The sequence below is a fragment of the Scyliorhinus canicula genome, chromosome 27 (assembly GCF_902713615.1).
Source record: "Scyliorhinus canicula chromosome 27, sScyCan1.1, whole genome shotgun sequence".
In the NCBI taxonomy this organism is placed as follows: Eukaryota; Metazoa; Chordata; class Chondrichthyes; order Carcharhiniformes; family Scyliorhinidae; genus Scyliorhinus; species Scyliorhinus canicula.
The window spans coordinates 84,684-109,300 of NC_052172.1; the positions used below are offsets into that span (position 1 = coordinate 84,684).

General features: G+C 45.9%; 5 non-coding genes across 5 annotated transcripts; 2 read left to right on the plus strand and 3 right to left on the minus strand.

The window, feature by feature from the left end:
• Positions 1-1,257: 1,257 nt before the first annotated feature.
• Positions 1,258-1,339, minus strand: trnas-gcu. The gene has a single exon. It is a non-coding gene; the product is annotated as a tRNA-Ser (tRNA).
• Positions 1,340-7,703: 6,364 nt separating this feature from the next.
• trnas-uga lies at positions 7,704-7,785 on the plus strand. The gene has a single exon. It is a non-coding gene; the product is annotated as a tRNA-Ser (tRNA).
• A 10,445-nt stretch (positions 7,786-18,230) lies between these two features.
• Positions 18,231-18,302, plus strand: trnam-cau. The gene has a single exon. It is a non-coding gene; the product is annotated as a tRNA-Met (tRNA).
• A 3,944-nt stretch (positions 18,303-22,246) lies between these two features.
• trnaw-cca lies at positions 22,247-22,318 on the minus strand. The gene has a single exon. It is a non-coding gene; the product is annotated as a tRNA-Trp (tRNA).
• Positions 22,319-22,791: 473 nt separating this feature from the next.
• Positions 22,792-22,863, minus strand: trnag-ucc. The gene has a single exon. It is a non-coding gene; the product is annotated as a tRNA-Gly (tRNA).
• Positions 22,864-24,617: the final 1,754 nt, after the last annotated feature.

Below are 24,617 nucleotides of genomic sequence, written 5' to 3' on the forward strand. Positions count from 1 at the left end.
AGCAACAGACCACAATCTGTCAGGATCGGCAACAGCATCTCCTACACCATAATAATCCTCAACAGCAGGTCCCCGCAAGGATGTGCGCTCAGTCCTCTACTGTACTCCCTATACACACACAACTGTGTGGCAAGATTTAACTCCAACTCAATCTATAAGTTTGCGGATGATGCGATTGTGGTGGGCCGTATTTCAAACAATAACTGATCAGACTACAGGAGGGAGATAAATCACTTGGTTGCAGTTTTATCGAAAACAACCTGTCTCTAAATGTCGGAAGGACCAAGCAACTGATCATCAACTTCGGAAAGCGTCGCACGATACACATTCCCGCCTGCATCAATGGCTCCGAAGTGGAGATGGTTGATAGCTTTAGGTTCCTGGATGTGACCATCACTAACAGCCTGTTCTGGTCCACTCACTTTGATGCAACAGTCAGGAAATCCCAACAACCTCTCTACCTCGCACGGAAGATGAAGAATTTCGTCATGCCTGCATCGACTCTCCCAAACCTCTACAGATGTGCCACAGAAAGCATCCTATCCGGCTGCATCACAGCCTGGTATGGCAACTGCTCGCTCCAAAATCGCAAGAAACTGCAGAGTGTGATGAACTCAGCCCAACGCATCACACAAGCTTGCCACCCGCACATTGAGTCTGTCTACACCTCCCGCTGCCTCAGGACGGCAGACAGCATTATCAGAGATGCCTCCCACCCAGGTTTTCCCTTCGGCCAGACCCTTCCATCAGGCAGAAGGTACAGAAGTCTGAAGACCCGCATATGCAGACATCGGAACAGCTTCTTCCCCACAGCTACTAGACTCCCCTCGGACTGATCTGTTTCTGTAAGAGCACTTTTCCAGACGCCTATGCTGCTCTTGCTCATGGATTTGCTTTATACAGCCACTTGTTGCAGTGGAATGAATCACTGTTTGTCGATGTACCATTTGTCAATGTACTCGGTCGGTTATTCTTTTTTCTTTACGATGTATGTAATGTGTGTATTCCGTGGTCGTCGAAAAATACGTTTCACTATATTTCAGTACATGTGACAATAAATCAGATCAAAATGGTTCCTCTCTCACTGCCCGATCAATTCATCTCAATCGGAACAAGACTGAATTTTGAATTTTCCGACTTCCAACACAAATCAATGCAATGCGGACTCACAACTTGGACTGGATTGTCCCATCAGTGATTCTGATCCATTTTGGACAAGAGAGTCGCACTTCCGAGGAAACAGTGGATGAAAAAGATCGACGAGGATGGGATTCGAACCCACGCATGCATTGCACAATGGATTAGCAATCCATCGCCCTAACCACTCGGCCACCTCGTCTCACAAGTGCCTGCTTCAAAACGTCTCGATTCGTGCTGCATTCAAGAACTGATGGACTGTCTCCGCTTCTTTTTCTTCAATCCGGTGTTCAATGTTGGAATTGCAGTTCATATCAGTAAAATGACTTGCCATCACATTCAGGAACGTTTGTGAATGGACTGATGTGAAACACTTCAATATCGTATCCAAGATGTTTCCACACAGTGTGAAAAGCCCCCGCTGAAAGACTGGAATCAACCATCATTTGACAGCAAAATCAACCCCCCGCCCCGCTTCACAGAGGAACCCATGGATCATCGGAACACACACTTCACGATGGACATTATCTGATCATTGAGTTAGAGGTATCTATTCCTGCCTGGCTTAATTCTCCAGGAAATAGAGAGCATATTCTTTCAGCGAGTCGTGAAAGTATACTTGGAGCAGATTAAAGATAAATTATTGTGCTACCATTAGACTATTCCTGGTTGCAATGTAAATTTTCAGCAAGTTCCTCAATAATCAGCGGGTCCGTCCATGACAAGACTGAAGAGCGATCACTCGTCTATCCAATCGGTGAGGTTTGACTCACCGTGTGACGATATTAAGCAGAGAGAAAACCAGGTTCATTAGAGTCAGGTCACATGGTTATAATAGAACTGAATCATGAAAACACCGCCTTCTCAACCTTGCTCCTCGCCTGAGGTATGGTGATCCTCAGGTTAAATCACCACCAGTCAGATCTCACCCTCAAAGGGGAAAGCCGCCTAAGGTCATCAGGGATTAAAGAGAGTTAATTTACTTTAGAACTGGATCAAGGTATGATATTTTCAGCGTGTGACTTCCCTCAGACTGATCAAATAATTGACATCCGGGAATTCAATGACGGCTGAGAAGTTACATAGGACACAGAATCTGGAAGAATACAGCACAGTACAGGCCCTTCAGCCCACGATGTTGTGCCGACCATTTACCCGAATCTAAGATCAACCTAACCCACACCCCTTCAATTTACTGCTGTCCATGTGCCTGTCTAAGAGTCGGTGTAATGCCCCAAATGGCTGAATCCACCACCTCTGCTGGCAGTGCATTCCACACACCCACCACTCTGTGTAAAGAAGCTACCTCTGACATCTCCCCCAGAACTTCCTCCAATCACCTTAAAATTATATCCCCTCTTGACAGCCATTTGCACCCTGGGGAAAATCTCTGGCTATCCACTCTATCCATGCCTCTCATCACCTTGTACACCTCGATCAAGTCACCTCTCTGCCTTCTTTGCTCCAGTGAGAAAAGCCGTAGCTCCCTCAACCTTTCTTCATAACACATGCCCTCCAGTCCAGGCAGCATCCTGGTAAATCTCCTCTGTATCCCCTCCAAAGCATCAACATCCTTCCTATAATGAGGCGACCAGAACTGGACACAATATTCCAAGAGTGGTCCAACGAGAGTTTTATAAAGCTGCAGCAAAACCTCGCGGCTCATAAACTAAATTCCCCTGTTAATGAAAGCCAACACACCATACTCCTTCTTCACAACCCTATCAACCTGGGTGGCAAATGTGAGCGGTCTGTGTACGTGGGCCCCAAGATCCCTCTGTTACTCCACACTTCCAAGAATCTTGACTTTAACCCTGTGTTCAGCATTAAAACTCGACTTTCCAAAATGAATCGCTTCACATTTATCAAGGTTGAACTCCATCTGCCACTTCTCAGCCCAGCTCTGCATCCTGTCAATGTCCTGTTGGAACTTGCAACAACCCTCAACACTACCTACAGCTCCACCAACTTTCGTGTCATCCGCAAACTTACTAACCCACCCTTCCACTTCCTCATCCAAGTCATTTACAAAAAACACACAAAGAGCAGAGGTCCCAGAACAGATCGCTGCTGGACACTACTGGTCACCAAACTCCAGGCAGAATACTTTCCATCCACTTGCACTCGCTGTCTTCTTTCAGCCAGCCAATTCTGTATCCAGACAGCCACATTTACCCGTATCCCATGCCCCCTGACTTTCTGGATGAACCTACCATGGGGAACCTTATGAAATGCCTCCATAAAATCCATATACATCAAATCCACTGCCCGACCTTCATCAATGTCTCTCGTCACATTCTCAAACAATTCAATGAGGCACGACTTGCCCCTCACAAAGCCATACTGACTATCTTTCATCAAACTATGTTTTTCTAAATAATCATAAATCCTGCCTCTCAGAATCCGTTCCAATATTTTGCTCACCACAGACTGATGGGTCTGTAATTCCCAGGGATTTTCCTATTCCCTTTCTTGAATAGGGGAACAACATTCGCCTCCCTCCAATCATCCGGTACTACTCCAGTGGAGAGTGAGGGTGCAAAGATCATCGCCAATGGCGCAGCAATCTCCTCCCTCGCTTCCCATAGTAACCTTGGTTATATCCCGTCAGGCCCAGGGGACCTACCTGTCCTGATGCTTTTCAAAATTTCCAACACATCCTCCTTCTTAATATCAACCTGTTGGAGTCTATTAACCTGGTTCACACTGTTCTCATGGGCAACATGGTTCCTCTCTCTTGTGAATACTGAAGCAAAGTATTTATTTAGGGCCTCCTCCTTCTCAGACTCTAGGCACAAGTTCCCTCCACTATTCCTGATCAGCCCTACTCTCACTCTGATCATCCTCTTATTCCTCACATAAGTGTAGAACGCCTTGGGGTTTTCCCTGATCCTTCCTGCCAGGGCTTTTTCATGCCGCTTCTAGCTCTCCTTCCTGGCTGCCTTGTAACCCTCCAGGGACGAGTCAGATCCTTGCTTCCACAATCTTACCTAAAATTCCTTCTTCCTCTTGACTAGAAGCTCCACCTGTCTTGTCATCCAAGGTTCCATCACCTTACCATTTCTTCCTTGTCTCAATGGGGCAAAACAATTCGGCACTCGAAGCATCTGCTCCTTAAACAATCCCCGCATTACTGTTGTGCATTTCCCCAAGAACAATTGTTCCCACTTTATAACAGCAGTATAAATTCCCCATCCCCAATTAAATTATAGCTGTGTGTTCCTATCCCTCTATCTGACTATGATAAAGATCAAGGAGTTGTGATCACTGTCACCGAAATGCTCTCCCACTGAGACATCTGACACCTGGCCTGGTTCGCTGCCGAGCACCAGAACCAATATGGCCTCCCCCCTAGTCGGCCTATCCACATGTTGAGTCAGGAATCCTTCCTGAACACACCTGACAAAATCTGCTCCATCCAAACTATTTTAACTCAGGAGGTTGCAGTCAATATTAGGGAAGTTGAAGTCACCCATGACAACAACACTGTTACTTCTACACGTTTCCAAGATCTGACGCCCACTATGTTCCTCCATCTCTCTGCTGCTATTGGGGGGTCTATAGAAAAATCCCAATAAAGTGACTGCTCCTTTCTTGTTTCTGACTTCCACCCACACTGACTCAGGAGGAAAACCCTCCTCAATTACCTCCTTTTCTGCAGCTGTGGTGCATTCCCTAATTAACCGTTCTACTCCCACTCCTCTTTTAAAACATCTAAACCCCGGAACATCTAACAACCATTCCTGTCCCTGGTAGCTGAGGCTCGTTTGGGATATTGGTTTTAAAGATTCATCATAAATCCAGGGCTAAGAAGCCGGAAAGGTGGACTTGAGGATTATCATTAAATCATTAAAGTGCAAAAGGAGGCCATTCGGCCCACCGGCACTGCACCGACCCTCTGAAAGAGCCCCCATGTCCCCACCATATCTCTGTAACACCACCCAACTCACGGGACACGAAGGAGCAATTTAGCATGGCCACTCCACCTGACCCGCACACATTTGGACTGTGTGAGGAAACCGGAGCACCCGGAGGAAACCCACACAGACTTGGAGAGAAAGTGCAAACCCCACAGTCAGTGACCAAAATTTGGAATTGAACCCAGATCGCTGACGCTATGAGGTAACCACTGTGACAACGTGCCACCGGCTGAGATGATTACACGTCATATTATATCAGATCATTCATGATCTCATTGAAATACGGAGCATATTCGATTACGGTTTGGGAAAAGTGCGATTGATACGTAACATCAGCACGTCTGAAACAGACAGATAGACACACAAAAAAGCAGGAAGAGACTGCCAGGTCTCACACACACAATGACACACAGAAAAGGTGCCGAACAAACCAGCAAGATCCTGAGATGGACAAACTGATTATTTAGGAAAATGTATTTTCTGTTGCACACAGAGAGACCCTGTTTGTAAATGTATATCCTGCTGTGTAACTGTTCTCCCTGCTGTGTAACTGTGCTCTCTGCTGTATAACTGAGATCTGTGCTGTGTAACTGAGCTCCCTGCTGTGTAACTGTGCTCCCTGCTGTATAACTGAGACTCTGTGCTGTGTAACTGAGCTCCCTGCTGTATAACTGAGACTCTGCGCTGTGTAACTGAGCTCCCTGCTGTGTAACTGTGCTTCCTGCTGTGTAACTGTGCTCCCTGCTGCGTAACTGAGACTCTGCGCTGTGTAACTGAGCTCCCTGCTGTGTAACTGTGCTCCCTGCTGTGTAACTGGGCTCCCTGCTGTGTAACTGTTCTCCCTGCTGTGTAACTGAGCTCCCTGCTGTATAACTGAGACTCTGTGCTGTGTATATGTGCTCTCTGCTGTGTAACTGAGCTCCCTGCTGTGTAACTGTGCTCCCTGCTGTGTAACTGAGCTCTCTGCTGTGTAACTGTTCTCGCTTCTGTGTAACTGAGCTCCCTGCTGTGTAACTGAGCTCCCTGCTGTGTAACTGTGCTCCCTGCTGTGTAACTGAGCTCTCTGCTGTGTAACTGTTCTCGCTTCTGTGTAACTGAGCTCCCTGCTGTGTAACTGGGCTCCCTGCTGTGTAACTGTGCTCTCTGCTGTGTAACTGAGCTCCCTGCTGTGTAACTGTGCTCCCTGCTGTGTAACTGTGCTCTCTGCTGTGGAACTGTTCTCTCTGCTGTGTAACTGAGCTCTCTGCTGTGTAACTGCTCTCTGCTGTGTAACTGTGCTCCCTGCTGTGTAACTGTTCTCTGCTGTTTAACTGTTCTCTGTTGTTTAACTGTTCTCTCTACTGTGTGACTGTTCTCTCTGCTGTGTAACTGTTCTCCCTGCTGTGTAACTGTGCTCTCTGCTGTGTCACTGTGTTCTCTGCTGTGTAACTGTGCTCTCTGCTGTGTAACTGAGCTCTCTGCTGTGTCACTGTGTTCTCTGCTGTGTAACTGTGCTCTCTGCTGTGTAACTGAGCCCTCTGCTGTGTCACTGTGTTCTCTGCTGTGTAACTGTGCTCTCTGCTGTGTAACTGAGCTCTCTGCTGTGTAACTGTGCTCTGTGCTGTGTAACTGAGCTCCCTGCTGTGTAACTGTTCTCTCTGCTGTGTAACTGTTCTCCCTGCTGTGTAACTGTTCTCCGTGCTGTGTAACTGTTCTCCCTGTCGGAACCGTAACTCTGCGTGTATTCCCAGTTGTGGAAATATAATCCGTCTGTAGCAGAACCTTTCTGTACCATTACTGAGACGAAATTTCAATTCCAGATTTATTAAATGTTGTCACGACAGGTTCGTTTAGATTTCTGGTTTCCCAGTCCAGCAACATAAACTTGCGTTCCTGCTATCAATACATTTAATTCAGCTCTATATTCTCAGGTAATAACATGGAAGCGCCCAACATGGGGCTGAAACCCAGTAACGTGAGATTAAGTGTCCCATACTCTACCGACTGAGCTAGCCGGGCTGTTGCTAAACTAATTATAAAACCTCTTCTTGGGGAGATTAAGTGGGACGCTCATTCGGAGGGTCAGTGCTGACTCGGTGGGCCGAATGGCCTCCTTCTGCACTATGATTCTATGATTCTATGATACAAGGAGGGTCCTTGTTCCATACTGCCACTCCTGCAACCGTGTAGAAATGCTGGTCTCTCAAATTCTGGCAACCAAGGTCTTCTCCTCCTGGCTTGTTCTTCAATCGCGATCCGTGGAGAAATGCTAGAATCACGACACGTCATCATTTTAGTTGCGTCATCTCGTGGCCATTCGGCCTGCACAGGTCTCCTTCTGTGCTCCAATTTCTAGATTTCATTATTTTAATTTTCTTCCAGGCTGGGAAGTGTGGTCCGTTCCATTTGAAAAGAAACATGAATTTCTAATATATTTCCCGTGTCACTGATGTTGTTCCACAAACTATTTAATCAGTGGAATTGCGCGTTTAGGGAGCTGAGGTTTTCGAGTCTCTCAAGGCTTCTCTCCAACTCCAATGGTCATTTTGCACGACCCCTCCTCAAATAATCCCCGTGGCTCCGCTGATCGCTTGAATGCCACAATGGAGCGATTCCAGGCTGGTTTTAGAATGTTTTGTATCGGCCAAATGGCTAACGTGAAGCGCAGCTGCGATGGCCGAGTGGTTAAGGCGTTGGACTTGAAATCCAATGGGGTTTCCCCGCGCAGGTTCGAACCCTGCTCGCAGCGACTGTGATTCAAAATGTTTGTTCAACTCCTCACACAAACCGCTGCCTCGACAATCGAATGGTTGTCTGTAAACCGTAAAAATTTTAATCGAGATCAGTAACGTATTAAACGTTCTTTTTGGAAACTAAACGAAATAAGCAGCTCACACTCAAAGCAACAATCAATAAATAATAACGTTTCCTGCAACGTTTGGAAGGGGAACCAGCAATGGAGACGTGGTTTGGTTTCATTCAGCTGAATGTATTTCTGATCGTGACAGAAATGGAACATACTAAAAAAAATCATTTCTCTTTCCTTTGTCTCTCCATCTGTATCTTTGTTTCTTTCTCTCTCCCTCAATCAGTTTTTGTGCTTCTCCGGGGACTGATTGGGTACACAGTGAAACTCAGCCCCACAGATACGTCCTGGTGACGAACAGTCCTGAATCAGTGGAAGAATCGACAAACTAGTCCATTCTTGGCTCTGTCAGAAGTTCCATTCTTGGTTGTGAGGTGATTCTGAGATAAAGAGATCGAGAGAGAACGAGGTGACTTCAGTCTGACTCTTACTCTGAAAACCAGTTAGAAGCGCCCTTGTAGAAAGTGGATGTGTCTGTGAACAGGAGGAAAGCAGATCATGGGTCTGTGATTGAGTTTATTGAGCCGGACATTGAAAAGTGAAGTAAACTTCGAACCAGTCAGCGCCTGTCTGAGAACTGGTACGGAATTACGGCTGATATTGAAACGCTTCATCTTGAACTAGTTACAGCAAATCGATTCTTTCAGACGTGTTGGCATATTGTTTTCAGAGAGACTGCCATAGTTCCCTAAAATATGATTGGCGCTTGCTTTCTTCAGTAATTTGGGGAATCTATTTGGGGCGGGTGGAGTTGCTCAATATCTGTGACTTTTGCTTGTCCAGCTCCCCGGGCAGCAGCAGCTCCATTCCTATCCAGATATGTGGACACAAACGCCAAACCCACATTATTGTATCGCCGCGCAGGTTCGCACCCCGCTCGCAGCGGCTCTGATCCCGAATATTTACTCAGCTCCATAAACAAACCACTGACCACATAAATAATCGGGGCTCCCTTTGCCTCTCATTGAAGGTTTTCACCCAATATGGCTGATTGGGGAATGAAAGTAAACAGTTATCGCGATGATATTTAACATTTTTAAAACAAACTACACTAAACATATAAAACAACTCTTAATAAATGACAATTAATCAATATTCATAAAATATCCCGCAACGATGGAAGGAAAGGCACATCCGATCAGGACAGGAATGTTGGGAATGGACCGGAATGAAACATTCCCAGACCATATCCAACATGTTTCTCCTCAGCATGAAAACCCCTCGCGGAAAGTCTGAAACCGACACTAATTTGATCACATCATGATTAACGTCACTCACACCTTAACCATGAGGCCACTGATGAAGTCATGATGACTTCGAATTTCTCCTAAAGTGCCAACTGAACCCACTGACTGGCAGAACTACATCACCCACGTGATTGGCGAGGCGCATCCACAGGGTGACTTGGCGAGTGGTGAAACTGACATCACTGCTTCTGACCATCTCCAGAACAGAGATATAAATGTCACATTGTTCATTCACATTCCTGATTTCTAATTGTGTGCGGAAACTGATGGGCTTTGGGACGTAATTTAAAGATTCCCAGAGTGACATAACATGATCTGGCGGCTCGTTGGTCCAGGTGTATGATTCTTGCTCAGGGTTTTCATTGATGTAAATGCGAGAAGTCGCGGGTTTAAATCCGGACGAGACCCGCAAAGCACCTTTTTAAACATCTGTGCAATCGCGGTGGTGACTGAAATTTGGATCAGTTTTGAGCTCTAGGGAAATTATCTCAGAGAATATATCCCTGCAGCACAGGTGAAGGAATAAACACGAGATTTGAATATTGTTTCACCGTGTTATCTGAATCTGAATTAATCCTCGTACACCAAATAAAACAACCTTAAATTCAGACAAAGCATCCGGCTCAGATTCATAGAATGATACAACACAGCCACACACAGCAACAGAGACTCCAGATGGAGAATTAATCCAATATTGACATGTCACACCAGAGACGGACAGTTAAAGATTTATTCACCACCCTAAATGCCAAGATACAGCCCCCACCCAGACACACACGTGCGTGCGCAATGCCAATGAAAGTTTTGTCATGATTCGGATACGCAGACATTTTAACGGAGACTGTCAAACAACATAATGATTTTATCCACTCAGTAACAATATCAGAGATTGATCATTACAGATTAAGTTCGGCCTTCACACAGCTTGTCAAAGAATGAAGAATACTGAGCGGGCAGTGCGGCAGCACAAGCGGATAGCACTGTGGCTTCACAGCACCAGGGTCCCCGGTTGGATTACCCGCTGGGTCACTGTCTGTGCGGAGTCTGCACCTTCTCCCCGTGTCTGCGTGGGTTTCTTCCGAGTGCCCCGTTTCCTCCCACAGTCCAAAGACCTGCAGGTTAGGTGAATTAGCCATGATAAATTGCCCTCAGTGACAAAAAAGGTTAGGAACGGTTATTTGGTGACAGCGATAGGATGAAAGTGAGGGCTTAAGTGGGTCCCTGCAGACTCGGTGGGCCGAATGGCCTCATTCTGCGCTGTATATTCTATGTTGCTGTGAATGACACACATAATCCCAGAGACTCTCGCTAAGCGATTTAATCGAATACCATAGACGGAGTGTTACAGAAGATTTGCAACAATCCTCTGACGTACCGGAATATTACAAATATGGAATGAATCTGACTCTGCCATATAGCGTTAGAGACTGAAATATGCAGGAATTGTGTTTCACATTTAGGAAGGTGGTAATGTCAAATAACCCGATGGAGCGAAACCTCAATGTGAAGATGGGGCCTTGTCTCCACAAGGACCGTACAATGGTCACTCTGAAGATATAGAATGTGGGAGACAGAGCTCCACTGACTGAATCCTACTTTCCACACACCACTGACTGAAATATGATTCAGTCCAAGAGCTGAATTGCGTTGTCAACACTGACAGAGAATGGCACACAGAATACAATGGCGAGATCGTGCAAAATGTGGACCGTTTTCCATGACCGGAAGCCACCTCTGAAAACAGGCAGATCCAGCAGATAGGATTCGCCCTCACCTCCAATGTGTCAGCTTCGCCTTCAGCAGGTTCAGAAAGAGAACAGTTGAGGGGCAGATTCATGATAGAATCGTTCGGAGTGACCATTGACCAGTGATTACTCAGCAACGGCAAACACTGGCCGTATGTCTCTTATTCTGGTCGCAGATTTGAGCTCCAGAGAGTATATCAGTGCAGAACATGTGAAGAAACGAACACGACATTTTCACCATGGTTTTGGAGTCTGAATTTATCCTCATATATCAAGTCAAACAAACGCATTCTTGCGGATACATATAGTTGGCTGATTGTAATGTTTGTATGTAACCCCGATAAACATTTGATTTATTTGCTGAACAATAATCTTTCAATCTCCGCCTTAAAAGTCATCAATGTAGGGCAGCACGGTGGCCTAGTGGTTAGCACAACCGCCTCACGGCGCTGAGGCCCCAGGTTCGATCCCGGCTCTGGGTCACTGTCACTGAGTTTGCACATTCTCCCCGTATTGGGTAATCTAAATTTTTTTAAAAAAAAAAGAAAAAAAAAGAAGTCATCAATGTCCCGCTGCCTCCTGAGGCAGAGTTCCAAAGCCGCACAACTCTCTGAGAGTGAGAAATTTCCACATCTCCGTCCGGAAAGGGAGACATCCTTGTTTTTCACTGCCCGGTAGTTCTGCTCTCACCCACAAGCAGAGACATCCTTTCCACGTCCACCTTGTCAAGACCATTCACAATCTGATGTACGTCAATCAGATCAACTGTTACTCTTCACATCTCCACTGGAAACAAGTGCAGTCCGCCTGACCTTTCCTCAATAGAAATCACGCTCATTCCTGGGACCAATCGAGGAAATCTCCTCTGAACCGCCTCCAACGTATTTACATCGTTCCCGAAATGGAGACCAAAACTGCACAGAATCAGCGATATGTTATAGCTCCTGGAATAAAAGGCACAGCAGCAATATGGATATAAATGTGGTTGAATAATCAGAAACAGAATGAAATTGTCAATAGAGACTTTTCGGACTGGAGGAAGGTTGGTAGGTTCCTATTGGAACATTTGCTTTCCCTGATATATACCAATGTGCCAGATTATGGTTTATACGGACCAGTTTCAAAGTTTGGGGATGGTAAAAAACCTGGAAATTTTGTAAACTGAGACGAGAACAGTCGAGAACTTCAAACGATATAAGATGATTTTCAATGTGGAGACGTGTGAGATGATGCATTTTTGTCACGAGGAAATGTAAAATACTTAAGGGATGAAGGAGCAGAGGGAATGGGGTGTATATGTGTCCAGGTCATTGAAGGTTGCAAGACAGGTGGATATAGCAGGGAATAAAGCAACTCTTATTCTGGGCTTTATTGCTAGAAAAGAGAACAAGAGCAAGGAGGTTATGCTGAATTGGTACAAGACACCAGTTAGACATCAGCTGGAATATTTTCCACAGTTCCGAGAACCACAATATAGGAAAGCTGTGAACGCATTGGGGAGTGTGCAGAAGAGGTTTTACAGGAATCAAAAAGAAAATGCTGGAAAATCTCAGCAGGTCTGGCAGCATCTGTAGGGAGAGAAAGTAGCTAACGTTTCGAGTCCACATGACCCTTTCTCAAATGTTTACAGGAATTGTTCCATTTATAATGTTAGATTAGAGATATTGGGAATGTTCTCCTTGGAGAGGATAAGGCTGAGAGGAGATTTGATCGAGATGTTCAAAATCATGAGGCGGGCTGGGCGGAATAAATAGAGAGACACATTTCCCCCGAGTAAAAAGAGCAAGAACGAGAGGGCACAGATTCAGTTGATTTGCAAAGGAAGCAGGTGTGATGTTTGAAAAAGAAGCATTCTTCCACAACGTGTGTCTCGGGTCTGGAATGCACTAACTGGAAGTGTGGTGCAGGCAGGTTCAACTGAAGCTTTCAAGAGGTGATTCCTTGAATAGATACAATGTGTAGAGATGCGGGGAAAGTGCAGGGGAATGGCACTAACTCGTAATGCTTGTTTGCCGAAAAGGTGCAAACACGATTGTCCAAATGACCTCTTTCTGCTCCGTGACAATTCTCTGATCCTGTGATGCGGTTTCAACAATTCACTGCATCGCTCAAGAATAACACCATTACTTTTATTTTCAATTCCTCTCGTAATAAATGATATAATTCTACTCACCTTCTTAATTACTTGTTGCACTGACACGCTCAATTTTCGTGACTGATGCACGAGGAAACCGGGATCCCTGGCAATTCTGCAGCCGTTGGACATGAAGTAAAGCTCTGTTTATTTTACTCTACCTGCCAAAGCGAAACCCTGCGCTTTTTAAACATTGCTTTGGAGCTGCCAGGTTTCTGTCACTCACTCAACCTCTCTGTATCCGTCTGTAAGCTGCTTCTGTCCTCTTCACAACATACTTCACTCCCTATCTCTGTGTGATTTTCAGAACTTCCAAACAGAATGAACTTATCCAGAAATAAAATCCTGGAACAAGCATAGAAACTCTGTGAGCCTGACGTGATTTAACGCGCAGCCTTCGGATCGGCATTCAGACGCGCTATTGTGCGCCACAAGACCTCCTGTCGAAGATTAACTCTTAATACTGACAGATTTCCACATTTACACCTTGATTATGTTCTAAAGTGAAGATCAGAAGAGAATCATGAAAGGAAACAGAATATTCGCTCTCTCTCTCCTTTCCTTCTTTACTTTCTGTGGATTTACATCGAATGGAAGAGGAACAGGAAAAACAAATAACAAGAGAGCAGAAACACAACATTATCCTGTGGGGTCAAACTATTCTCAAATATCTCAATATATTGAGTGGGTGAGAAACACTTTAGCCTTTAGAGTTCAAAATGAATCCGAATCTGATTGAATACACGAATGATAGTTTTATTTCCTTTCGATTTTAATCGGTGAGATGCTACAAACTGTGGAGCAGCAGTGACCCAAGTACAAGGGAGCAGTTCCATCCTTTCTTTTCTTCCCTCCTACATCGTTCTCTCCGTTTCTCCTTTTTCTCCCAGATGCTAAAATGGCGGAAATTCCAATTTAATCTCCTTTTAATTCGGGGTGTTTTCAATTCCAAACGACATTGAACATTCGATGCGAATGGGTTTGTTGTTTCCCATTGTTGCTCCCTGTGTTTATTGTGTTGTATTCTCTCACTGTCTGTTTCTGACCAATGATCCGTCTTACTGTCTGTTCTGGTGAAGATCATCGGCTGCCTTGAATTTGCCACTCTTAGAAACATATAAACTTCGACAATAGGAGCAGGAGGAGGCTATTCGGCCCTAAACCAGCTCTGTCATTCATTATGATCATGTCTGATCATCCAACTCAATAGGCTGATCCCCCACCCTCACCCTCCCATATCGTCTGATCCCCTTCGCCCCACGTGCTTTATCGAACCGTTTCCTGTAAACATCCAAGGGTTTTGCCTCAACCACTTCCTGTGGGAGCAAATTCCAGAGGCTGACCACTGTCTGGGTGAAGAAATTTATACACTTCTCCGTTCAACAAGGTCTACCCCATACCCTCAGACTGTGACCCCTAGTTCTGAGCACCCCACCATCAGGGACATTCTTCCTGCATCTACTCTTCTGTCCTTTTGGAATTCGATAGCTTTCCATGAGATCCCCCTAATCCTTCTGAACGCCAGGGAAAGCGATCGCAACCGCACAATCTATCCTCATACGTCAAATCATTCATTCCAGGAATCCCTCTGCTGTACCTTCTCCGCACTCCCTCTGCAGCAAGAACACCCTTTCTCAGAGAAGGAGACCAAATGTACACACGATATTCCTGCCGTGGTCTCGCCAAGGCCCTGTGTAATTGCACCAAGACATTCTGCTCCTGCACTGAAATCCTCCCGCGATGAAGGCAATCATACTGTTGGCCTCCTTTCCCACCAGCTGCATCTTCAAGCTCACCCTCAGCGACAGGTGTACGCGGACCGCCAGGCCTCGTTGCACATTCGCCTCTCCTATTAATGGACATTCAGATGATAATCTGCCTTCCTGGTTTTGCTCCCAAAGTGTATAACCTCACATTTTTATAAATTATACATTCATCTGTCATTGATTTTCCCACTCACCAAACTCATGCGGAGGTTGAACAATTCATCCTATCAGTTGGCCTTTCATAATAGTTGGATTCCAGCTTCCGTGACTATTATTGTGGAGTTTGCACGTTGTCCCCGTGTCTGCGTGGGTTTTTTTTTCTGGGTGATCTTGTCTCCTCCCACAGTCTAATGTTGGTTAGGTGGCTTCGTCATGAGCAAGTGCGGGGTTACGGGGAGAAGCGGTGGAGTGGGCCCAGGGCGTGTGCGCTTTATGAAGTTCGGTGCAAACTCAAGAGGCCGAATTTCGGCAGGGATTCTTTGGATAACAAATTTGAATCGTCATCACTCCGATATTGACGGGATGTTGAAGGCGTCTGAGTGATGACCATCATGATGCGGTCAATTGTTTGGATCTTTCAGTCTTTCCGCAATGTTTTGTTTACAATGTGTAGAAACATGTTGGACACGGTGTTGAAGTGTTTCCCATCAGTCCATTCACAGCAATCCTTCAGCTGATATGATGGAAATGTAATCTGCTGACAGAAACTATATTTCCAACATTTTACATCTGGCTGCACATCTGGACCAATGTATAAGGACAACCTTCTTCCGTTAGTTATTCCGGATGTTAAAAGTCCATGAGCTGGTTTGGTGAAGTCAGGTTACATGGCGAGTTGGCCGAGAGGTGAAGGTGATGCGCTGCTAATCCATTGTGCTTTGCATCTGCGGGTCTGGATCTATCCCCGTTGTTGATCCATTTCCTGCGTCTCCGCGTTGGGCCACTTATTGAGGGCGACCTGATGATTGGTGTAGTGTATCCGGATCTAGGATGGAGTTTAGATTCCGAGTTCAACTGTCCTGAGGAGTAAATTGTCTTGCACAAATCTCTATACTGATATTACTAATCCTCTGTCTGATAATCGATTTAAATCACGACACCAGCTTTAGGCATGAGTTTGGCACCATGAAAACATGCGTCTTCAGAATCTCCAAAACAGCCGCCAGCTTCATCTGGGGCATTGCTGGCAGATTTTGTCTTTCCAGAAACGGCCGCTCAGCCGTGAAAACAAGGTAATCAGATGATCTAATTACGCTGTAAGACGTGTCATGTGGGAGTACCTTTCAGAAGAGAATGTTTAAGCAATGTACCTTTAAGAAATGGAGCAGCTTATATTACTGAGCTGATGTCAGAGGGTGGGGAAGCTGAATGGTAGGATTTATTCCCTGTCCCAAAGATTATTTCGGGCCTCTGGATTCCCAATCCAGTGACATAATCTTTCATCCCTCTGAACAAAAAACAATTGATTCAGCTGATTATTAAACATCTTAGGGCAGTGGGCCGATGACTGGCAGATGGAGTTTAATTTGGATAAATGGGAGGTGATGCATTTTGGTCGATCAAATCAGGGATTGACCTACTCAGTTAATGGTAGGGTGTTGGGGAGAATTACAGAACAAACAGATCTAGGGGTACAGGTTCACAGTTCCTTGAAGGTGGTGTCGCAGGTGGACAGGGTGGTGAGGAAGGCATTCAGTATGCTCGGTTTTAAGGTCACAATTTTGAATACAAGAGTTAGGATGTCTTGTTCAAGTGGTTCAAGACATTGGTAAGACCACACATGAAATATTGTGTTCAGTTCTGGTCAGCCTATTTCCGGAAGGATATTGTTAAACTAGAAAGAGTGCAGAAGTGATTTACAAGGATGCTCCCAGGACTTGATGGTCTGAGTGAAAAGTGGAGGCTGGATCGGCTGGGACTTTTTTTCCTGGAGCGTAGGAGGTTTCGGGTCATGTCATAGAGATCTATGAAATAATGAGGAGCATAAATAAGGTAATGAGGAGCATCTGGAACGGGCTGCCAGAGGCAGTGGGAGGGGCGGGGATCATTTTGTCTTTTAAAAATCAGTGAGAATGTTACATGGTGAGGGTGGGTATAGATGGATATGGGCCAAATGCAGGAAAGTGGGACTAGCTTAGTGATAGAAACTGGGCGGCATTAACAAGCTGGGCCGAAGGGCTGTTTCCATGCTGCAAATATCTATGGCTCTATGGCTGCCTGTCTTCCTGACTATATTAGAATTTCCTCCGCAGAATTTTATTGAACCGATTGATACATAATATTTTATTCTACACTTTATCCAAGTCAAACAGATGCTGTGGATTCATCAGGGGCTAAACAAAATACTAGGATGAAAGCTACTTGAATGAACAATGTTACAAGAAATTATATTCCAATAAAAGCCCTGCAATGTTTGGATGGAAAGGTGGAACTTTGAGCTGAGGAGGGAAAACGCGGCTGTCAGCAAGTTCCACCAGATTTATGTATAAAACAACCGCGGCAGGACTCTGTGCTGTCAGTTTCTATGATTGAATTGCTTTAATTTGGATCGAGACTGGGAAGTTCGGAGCTGTTCCATGTGAAGCAAAAGTGAACTTCTAGGATATTTCCAATGTAACTGATTTTCTTCCGCAAACAATTGAATCAGTGGAATTGTGCGTTTGGAGAGCTGGGAATTTCGAGTCTCTCAAGGCTTCTCACCAAATCCAATGGTCATTTTTAAGGCCGATTCAACCGCTCCTCACACAAACACAGGGGCACCGTTCATCGCAGGAATGCAAGAACTTCCTGGAGTGATTCCAGGCTGGTTTTATAATGTTTTGTATCCACTACATTATTAATGAATGACCTGAGGCCTGAGGGACGGCGGCCACCGCACATGCGCTGGTTGGCACCGGCCCAACTGCGCATGCGCGGGACCCGCACTCTTTGATGGCGCCCCTAGCACAGGGCGCCCCGGGTGACTGCCCGAGTTGCCGGTACTTGAGTCGTCCCTGAATTGTGGAGAAAGGTTCTGCTTCAGACGGATTATATTTCCACAACCGGGAACACATTTCCACAACAGAGAGAACAGTTACACAGCAGAGAGAGCAGTGACACAGCAGAGACCACAGTTACACAGCAGGAAATTCATTTAAGTGCCTATCTTTGTTCAACAGACAATCCCTTTTTCCGAAATAACCAATTTGTCCATCTCAGAATCTTGTTGGTTTGCTCGGCACCTTTTGTGTGTGTCATTGTGTGTGTGCCCCGATAGTCTTTTCCTGCTTCTCTGTGTGTCTTTCTCTGTCTGTTGCAGCCGTGCTGATGTTTCCTGTTATTCCCCAGCAAAGGTGAGCTTCACAACACGTGGGTTCTCGTTTAAGAAAACAATGGAGCAGGTGAATAGTTATCTGGCTACCGCAGAGCAGTAATTGCGAACACAGCGGCTTTAAGGAGCAGAGTGGCGCAGCGGAAGCGTGCTGGGCCCATAACCCAGAGGTCGATGGATCGAAGCCATCCTCTGCTATTCATATTCTCACTCACACCAAAAGTAAACATGTCGCTGTCACCCTGTAGGACATCCGCCTTTTCCTTTCAGTAAATTACTATCAAAGTCTTGCTTCCAGTGTGATGCGGACATTTGTCCCAGGAATGAAGCAGACAGCATTACAACATTGTGAAGCTCAAAGTAGCAAAATAGGGAAGCTCTTCAATTGCCTCTCTGAGGGAAACAGACAACATCTGCTGTGGTGTGTGAGTATTAATGATGCCAATATCACATCTCCACTGATTGGAATGGGTTCTGTTTTATTAACACAGTCATGTCATTTGGTAAAGGAGTTTTTCAGTGTTTTCAAATTATTTAACAGCCAGAAGGGGAAATGTTTATGTAATAACTTCCAGGAATACCCCCCAGAGGGGTAATAAGGATATATAACAATATCCAATAATAAACCACAATAGAAACCGAGATCACAGTTTCCCCTCTCGGACGGATGTGAACAATCCAACCAGACTATTTACAACAAGGGAAGATTCCTGCCTCCAGTCACCTCACTTTCTCCAGGCTTTCTTCCTCAGTTCGAAACCCACGGAATCACGCAAACGCTTCCGAACAAATTATTATTGCGATGGCCGGGAATCAAAGCCGCATCAACTGCTTGGAAGGCAGAGATGATCACAAGGATTCCCCCATCACATACTGTCAAATGTTACGTCCTTTTGATGCTTTGCATTAGTTTGATAAATCGTTTCTTAAAAAAACTTCTTTCTATGTTTATGTTATTTCACTCCAATTGAAAATGATCCTGAAGACCCGTGGGGCAGCACGGTAGCATGGTGGTTAGCATAAATGCTTCACAGCTCCAGGGTCCCAGGTTCTGGTCCCGGCTGGGTCACTGTCTGTGCGGAGTCTGCACGTCCTCCCCATGTGTGCGTGGGTTTCCTCCGGGTGCTCCGGTTTCCTCCCACAGTCCAAAGATGTGCGGGTTAGGTGGATTGGCCATGCTAAATTGCCCGTAGTGTCCTAATAAAAGTAAGGTTAAGGGCGTTGTTGGGTTATGGGTATAGCGTAATCATCGAGGGCCGAAGGGCCTGTTCTGTGCTGTACTGTTCTATGTTCTAATCCAGTTGATGGACCAGTTGAACCAGGAACATTCCTCGTCACAATGGATGTCTCGGCACTCTACACCAGCATCCCCCATGACGACGGCATTGCTGCAACAGCCTCAGTCCTCAACACCGACAACTGCCAATCTCCAGACGCAATTCTGCAACTCATCCGTTTCATTCTAGACCACAACGTCTTCACCTTCGACAACAAATTCTTCATCCAGACGCACGGAACAGCCATGGGGACCAAATTTGCACCTCAATATGCCAACATCTTCATGCACAAGTTTGAACAGGACTTCCTCACCACACAGGACTTTCAACCGATGCTATACACCAGATACATCGATGACATTTTTTTCCTTTGGACCCACGGCGAGACATCACTGAAACGACTACACGATGACATCAATAAGTTCCATCCCACCATCAAACTCACCATGGACTATTCTCCAAATTCAGTTCCATTCTTGGACACACTCGTCTCCATCAAGGACGGTCACCTCAGCACCTCGCTTTACCGCAAGCCCACAGATAATCTCACGATGCTCCACTTCTCCAGCTTTCACCCGAAACACATTAAAGAAGCCATCCCCTATGGACAAGCCCTCCGTATACACAGGATCTGCTCAGACAAGGAGGAGCGCAACAGACACCTACAGATGCTGAAAGATGCCCTCGTACGAACGGGATATGGCGCTCGACTCATTGATCGACAGTTCCACCGCGCCACAGCAAAAAACCGCACCGACCTCCTCAGAAGACAAACACGGGACACCACTGACAGAGTACCCTTCGTCGTCCAGTACTTTCCTGGGGCGGAGAAACTACGATATCTTCTTCGCAGCCTCCAACACATCATCAGCGAGGATGGACATCTTGCCAAGGTCATCCCCACACCCCCACTACTGGCCTTCAAACAACCGCGCAACCTCAAACAAACCATTGTTTGCAGCAAATTACCCAGCCTTCAGAACAGCAACCACAACACCACAAAACCCTGCCAGGGTAATCTCTGCAAGACATGCCAGATCATCGACATGGACACCACCATTACACGTGGAAACACCACCCACCAGGTACGCGGCGCATACTCGTGCGACTCGACCAATGTAGTCTACCTCATACGCTGCAGGAAAGGATGTCCCGAAGCTTGGTACATTGGCGAGACCATGCAGACACTGCGACAACGAATAAACGGGCATCGTGCGACTATCAACAGGCAGGACTGTTCCCTTCCAGTTGGGGAACACTTCAGCAGTCAAGGACATTCAGCCTCTGATCTCCGGGTCAGCATTCTACAAGGAGGCCTTCAGGAGACGCGACAACGCAAAATTGCTGAGCAAAAACTTATAGCTAAGTTCCGCACGCATGAATGCGGACTCAACCGGGATCTGGGATTCATGTCGCATTACATTCGGCCCCCACCAACAAGCCTGGACTTGCAGAGGCCTACCGACTGAACTGGCTTGGGACAATTCACACCTCTTTAACCTGGAGTTACCTCTCTCTCTGCATCTTTGATGATTTGATTGCCTGCAGGTGCTCGCATTCCGGGGCATCTCTGACTGTGTCTATATAAACATTTCTGGAACAAGCCTTTCCATTCACCTGAAGAAGGAGCTGTGCTCCGAAAGCTCGTGTTTGAAACAAACCTGTTGGACTTTAACCTGGTGTTGTAAGACTTCTTACTGTGCTCACCCCAGTCCAACGCCGGCATCTCCACATCTATGTTCTAATGAAAGTGTCCGTGTCGGACGGCTCCGGTTCAGCCAGGAGATGGCACCAGTCCACAATAAATGTATTTATTTCTGATGTTCTGTGTGTCATTACATAGGACTCTTGCTCTGGCCTGAGACCTCACCTTGTCCTTGTGTCCCGATGCTGCCGTTTACACCCCGTTTAAGTAATTATAGAATCCCTCCAGTGCAGAAGGAGACCATTCGGCCCATCCAGTCTGCACTGACCCTCGGAAAGCGCACCCCAACTCGGCGCAATCCCCTCCGATCCGTTTGGATACATCAGGTCGCAGTCTCCTCTGGAGGCGAGGGTTCGAATCCCACTCCTGACATTGACATTGAGTCTCAGCTGCGATAAAATGTGAGAGGTCCCGGGTTCAAAAATCCGGATGAGCCCGGATGGTGTCATTGACTGAAATCGGGAGGAAGGTGGCGCTCCAGTGAAGGTATTGCAGCGAATATTTCAGTGCAGAACACGTGAAGAAATGAAAGCGATATTTTAAGACCGTTTCACCATGGTGTGGAACTGATATATCAAATAAAAACCGCACCCAGTGCTTGTGCACCCAGGTAACTGGCTGAATGGAATGGTTGTATGTAAGCCCGATAAACCTTTGATTTATTTGCTGAACAAGAATTTCCCCATCTCCGCCTGAAAAATAATCAATGTCCCGTTTCCACCGCCTTCTGAGGCAGAGTTCCAAAGACGCACAACTCTCTGAAAGTGAGAAATTTCCTCATCTCCGTCGGAAAAGGGTAACATCCTTGTTTTTAACTGACCAGTAGTTCTGGTCTCACCCATGGGCAGCAAGGCGGGAATCGAACCTGGGGCCGTGAAGCAACTGTGCTAACCACTGTGTTTCCATGCTGCCCAAACAGTTGGTTCAATATTCTCAGATAATAATATGGAAACGCCCAACGTGCGGCTCGAACCCTCGTCGTGGAGTCCGATGTTCTACCGACTGAACTTGCCGAATCCCCTGATATTTAATGAAACTGCTCAAAAATATAAACTGAGCGGGTAAATCTGATATAGCCGGGAAAAAATTACCAGCATTGTGGTTTTGAAGGGAGTCATTTCCAGAACACAACCACAGAGAGAGAAATTCTTGGAACACAGTGAGCTTGACGTGATTTGAACACGCAACGTCCTGATCTGGAGTCAGACGCGCTACCGTTGCGCCACAAGCCCAACTGCTGAGCAGTTAGTGTTTCCCCTCATAGATTCATGTTTTATTTACACCCAACTGTGCGAAAGAAACGCAAAGTCGTTAGATTGAGGGATTTTAAGGCCCATGCAGTAAAGGTGATGCACAATAATTCATTGTGCTCTGTACACGTGGCTTCAAATCGCATCCTCGTCTGTAACGTGTCTGTTGTGTTTTTCGTCCACATTATGAGGCTGGTGAAAAAGCTGTGACTTTTAGCTGTTGTTTGACGGCTTGTGGGTGAATAGTGGAACACTGTCCATATTGAAACCACGTTAAAAATGATGAGAAAGTTACTTATTTCACTCCCCTGTCCATATTGAAACCACGTTACAAATGATGATAAAGTTACTTATTTCACTCCCCTCCCTAATTGGGCAGAAATTCTGAGTGAGAAACTGTTTCTCTTCCTCGGTTTGAAACTAATGAAGGGGCGGAAAAGTTTCTAATTTGTTATTGCGACGGCCGGGAATCGAACCCGGGTCAACTGCTTGGAAGGCAGCTATGCTCACCACTATACCACCATCGCTCACTGATTTGGGTTGTATCCTTTTGGTTCTTTAGATTAGTTTTATAAACTGTTTCGTTACAAATACTTACATTGTTTCCGTTATTTCACTCCAATTAAAAACGCTTCTGAATGAAAGTGTCCGTGTCGCACCGCTCCCGTTCAGCCAGCAGATGGCACCAGTCCACAATAAATGTATTTATCTAATTATTTCTCATGTTCTATGTGTCATTACATAGGACACTTAGTCGGGTCTGCGACCTTAACTTGTCCTTGTACCCTGATGCTGCCATTTTCACCTTGTTTAAGCAATCATAGAATGCCTCCAGTGCAGAAGGAGGCCATTCGGCCCATCGAGTCGGTACCTACCCTCGGAAAGAGCACGCGATTTCGGCCCAATCGCACCTAACCTTTCGAATACGTCAGGATAGCCGAGTTCAGGTCGCAGTCTCCTCTGGAGGTCTGGGCTCGAATCCCACTCCTGACATTGACTTTTCCTCCGCGGGGCACCATCCAAACCTGGAACCCTCCCTAACAGCACTGTGTGTGTACATACACCATATGGACTTGCAGCGGTTCCAGAATCACCCCACCGCCCATTCTCACGGACAATTAATGATAGAATGTAAATGTTTGGCCTGAATCAGCGACAGCCACAGCCAGAGAGACCTGCAATAACCCTGAGGGCAGGAAAGGCAACTCATTGTCCTTTGGCCCAAAAAACAATATACTGCGGATGCTGCAAATCTGAAACAAAGACAGAAAATGCTGGAAATATTCAGCTGATCCGGCAGCTTCTGTGGAGAGAGAAACAGGTCATTGCAATGAAAGGTCAGGATGTGAAATGTTAACTATTTCTCTTTTCACAGATACTACAGGTCAGTAAAGTATTTCCAGCATTGCCTTGTGATTAGCTGAACATCCTCACACTCTGCAGCTTAGACCGTTGAAGTGTCTGTTCCCTAAAGAAAAATATGGATTAAAATCCCAGCCGAACCTTATTCCGTTTGACCATCTGTGCGATTGACAACTTCCATAACAGGGGGAAATGTGTTGGATTTCTAGTCGAAAAGTATGCCTATTGCAGGTTTCAATTCAGTACAATATCTACAGAGATTGTAACGCAAGGACAAATTTCAGCTGCCATCATCCAGTTGTTAAATCTTTCCACTAGAAATCCATTGGATTTTCCCCTTTGACTTGAGTCCTGCTCTCAGAGGATCTGTTCAGTATTTTCAATAAGTTTTATTTTGAATCCTCTATGTCCAGAGAATTGTGACGCTGAAATTGCTCAACCTTCTCTGCATTGTTGTCTACTCTGCAGGTACTGAATGCACTGTTTATTGGGGACATGCTCACAGGCCTGAAACACTTTCAGGTTTGAGGCCTCTTTTGGTCCATCAACAGCAACTGGATGTCTGCGGAGAAACTCGTAATGTCAAGCCCCTCTTCCCAGGATGGTCTTAGTCAGGGACAAGATGTCGTTTGAAGAGAGAATCAAAGGTCTGAAGATTTGGTCGAACATTCCTGGAGTTTTGTGAAGAGAACAAGGTGGGGGAGCAATGTGACAATAGCAGGATAGGAGTTTGGGATATTATCCAGTCTGTGCTGGGGGGCTGCGGGAAGGAAGTTGTCTTGTCTGCCCACCCAAGCTGAATGTTAGGATTGAGGCGGTGATCAGATTCCGAGAGGTGGTGAAATCCTTTCACTGAGTTTCAAGCTAACAGTGAGATTGAGGGTCTTGAGCTACAGGTATAGACGGGATGGTCAAATGG